Raw genomic sequence first — 3,240 nt, 5'->3', positions numbered from 1 at the left:
AAAGAGTGCACATTGATCTAGAACTCATATCAAGTCTGGAGTTGCACAAAAGGGGGACCATTCGAAGGTTAGCAACAATGGGTAGATAGATCTCTAAGGGGCTGATTAGAGCTCATTCTAGTGCTATCCGACCAGATTTGACAGCCCCCAACAAGTTATTGAGGCTACGGTTCTCTTTCAAACAGATTGAGTATGATAGGTGACAAACATGGTTTTCATACCTCAATTCCACATGTTTTGTTGTCATTTCCCTTCATGTTTTGCTTGTGAATGCTTGTTTGTGCCCGAATATTTAGTTTTATGAAGATTTGATATCTTGGTGTAGTTTTGGAGTAATTTCAGGAAAAATAAAGGATTAATTGGAGCATTTTGAAGATATGAGATTGAAGTACGTCTCGAGAGGAATCCGTGAGCGCAAACGGCGACCAAATCCGAGTCCGGACGAGGGAGAACGGAGCAAAACGAGCGGACTGTGCAAAACGCCCAGTACCCCGCGGTCACCACCCGCGGCCGCGGGGTGGGACCGCGGGTCAGCTGTTCCCAATTCCAGGGGTGTACCGCGGTCACCACCCGCGGCCGCGGGGCGGGACCGCGGGTTCCCTGAGTTTTGCCCACGTTTGAGCACCACGGGCGCGGGCCATGACCGCGGGAAAAGAGCGGAGTCGCGTTTTTCAGCCCTTAAACCCCTTTCTCCCCCTTTTCCTCACATTATTCATCTTCCCCAACCTCATACTCACCCATTTCCATCTTCCCCAATTCATTCACACCAAACCCTAGCCTCCATTACCACATCTTTTTACCAAGATTGAAGGCATTGAAGAGGAGAGAAGATTGAAGAAAGCTCATTAATAGGATTTGTCACTTCTTACTCTCTCTTTCATTTATGTATTTCTTTGATTTTGGTTTGTTGTTTGTGAACATGTTTGGATAAAATCCCCCATTGGTTTGGGGATTAGACTCATGGATGATGTGATGGATTGATTATTATGCTTAATATATGTATTGATTATTTCCTTGTTATTATCTTTTCAAGCCCTAGCTTTAATTCTTGTATGGATTGTTGGCCACTTTCTATGCATTTCTAATTTGTGATTTGAATCGGGAGAGGATAATCATAATAGATTAGGAGCTTGAAACATATTGACTCAATAAACCGGGAGGTTGAGAGTTGGGTGAGAGTTTACCGATCATTTGTGCTCTTGGGAGTTATAGGTTAGAAGTTGACCGGGGACGGCAACTATGACCCGTAATCTACAGTTTTAGTCGTCCGGGAGGGGGCTAGAACTAGTGGGGAGATCACTCTAGATAAATAGGAATATCAAGACTAATATTGAGCTAATTGAAGTCCATTGCTAATCCATCGTTGCCTAATCCCTAAACCACCTTCAGCACTTAATTAATCCACTTTATTTGATTGTTCTTATTTTGTCTTTGAATTTGTTAGTTAATCAAACCACTCACCTCCTTATTTAGTCTAAATAGCTCTAGCATAATGACTTAAGGTAATCACTAGAATTTGACTACTAATCCTTGTGGAATACGACCTTGCTTCCCTATGTTGCAACTACACCGTATACTTGCGGCGTGGTGAAAATAATAGCGAACAAGTTTTTGGCGCCGTTGCCGGGGATTAGTTTAGTTTGATTACTTGTGATATTTTGAATCATTGTGCTTAACTACTTTAGACATTTTACTTGATTTATTTTTGTTTTCTATCTTAAGATGTTTGTTTTGACTCGTTGTTTTGTTGGTTGGTAGGGTGATGAAAAAGAAAATTGTTACACAACACCAAAAATATTAAATGGATGATGGAAGGAATGAGTTGGTTGAGCAAGTCGAACTACAATTGGCGATGATGCAACTTAAGTTGCGAGTTTTAGAAGCAAAAAGAAATTGTAGGCAACCATTTATTCAAGAAGCCTTCCAACCCACACCTTCTTATGGCGAGTATTATGACATGGGGTGCAATGCCATGGAGTGGCAATCACCATTGGAGTATGAGGACCATTTCAATAGTTGGAATTATGAAAATTCTTATTTCACTAAAGAAAGCTTTCAAGGGGGAAATCGGTACTATCAAGAGGAGAAACCGAATGTTAGAGACGATCTTCTACAATGCTTCATAGCTACACAAGCTTGGATAGAAAAAAGTATAGCAAACTCGGATGTTATGCTAGAAGAGCAAAGAAAGTCTTTGGCTACCACTATGGAAAATCAAAAGCGAATTGATGATGTGTGCATGGCCATTAGCCTACAAAATGGAACCTTGTATGAGGAACCAATGCCAATGCTAAGTGAAGAGCCTCAAGAAGTTGAAGAAGATGAGGATCAATTCTCCAAATCCCTTGAAGTCGAGAGCCCAACTTTTCCAATGCAACCTCTACAATTCCAAAAAGATGAAGACTGCACAAGCTTCAAAGAATGCAAAGTCATAAATTTTGTCGATCCTTACCTCGACACGAGTGATTCTATGAAGGCTTGCTTCTTTCACTTTTATTTATCTTCATCTTTTGATTTTCACTTTGAATTGTCTAATAAGGAATTGTTTGAGTGTGGTGGTACTCTAGATGGTGAACGAGATTACCATGACGCCCGGGATGTCTCAAGAATTGCAAAGCCACCATATTTTTGGGTCGCGGTGGATGGAGCATGCAAATTTGATGAGAAATGGCCACCGCCTAAGCCTCCACCTCGTTTGTGAGTACGAGACAAGTAACCATTTTCTCCTTCATCCAAACTTATTTCTCCTTTGTGTGAAATAAGTTTGGGGGGAGGGTGAAGATGGGTTACTTATCTCATTTATCCGTTGTTTATTTATTTAGTTAGTTTAGTTTTCGAATAATGAGATTTTGTCTATTTTCTTGAGCTTTTCCATGTCTCTTGAGTTTGAGCTTGATTGTTGAAAAACATGAGTTGGATGAAATGTGTGTTGGGCTTATGATATGAATTTTGTTTTTGGAAAAATTGTGTGTATCACTTGTGGATTATGCATGAAAAGTTTGAACTTGTGACAAGTGAGCTAAATGTTGTACCTCCAAGAACTTGAAAAAGAAAATGAGCTTGTGAGAATTGAGCCTTTGATTGTCATACATTTACAATCTCATTTTGTTCTTGAGTGTAAATCATTTGAGCATGTGTGTTGATCTCTAGAACTTGCCATGAGTCCTCTCTTGAAAATAAAAGTAGATGTGTTGTTAATATTGAAGTGATTTAAGGCCATCCTTGTTAGCCACTTGACTT

Source organism: Salvia miltiorrhiza, unplaced genomic scaffold (assembly GCF_028751815.1).
Source record: "Salvia miltiorrhiza cultivar Shanhuang (shh) unplaced genomic scaffold, IMPLAD_Smil_shh fragScaff_scaffold_132_2, whole genome shotgun sequence".
In the NCBI taxonomy this organism is placed as follows: Eukaryota; Viridiplantae; Streptophyta; class Magnoliopsida; order Lamiales; family Lamiaceae; genus Salvia; species Salvia miltiorrhiza.
Note: the sequence above shows the minus strand (reverse complement) of the source record.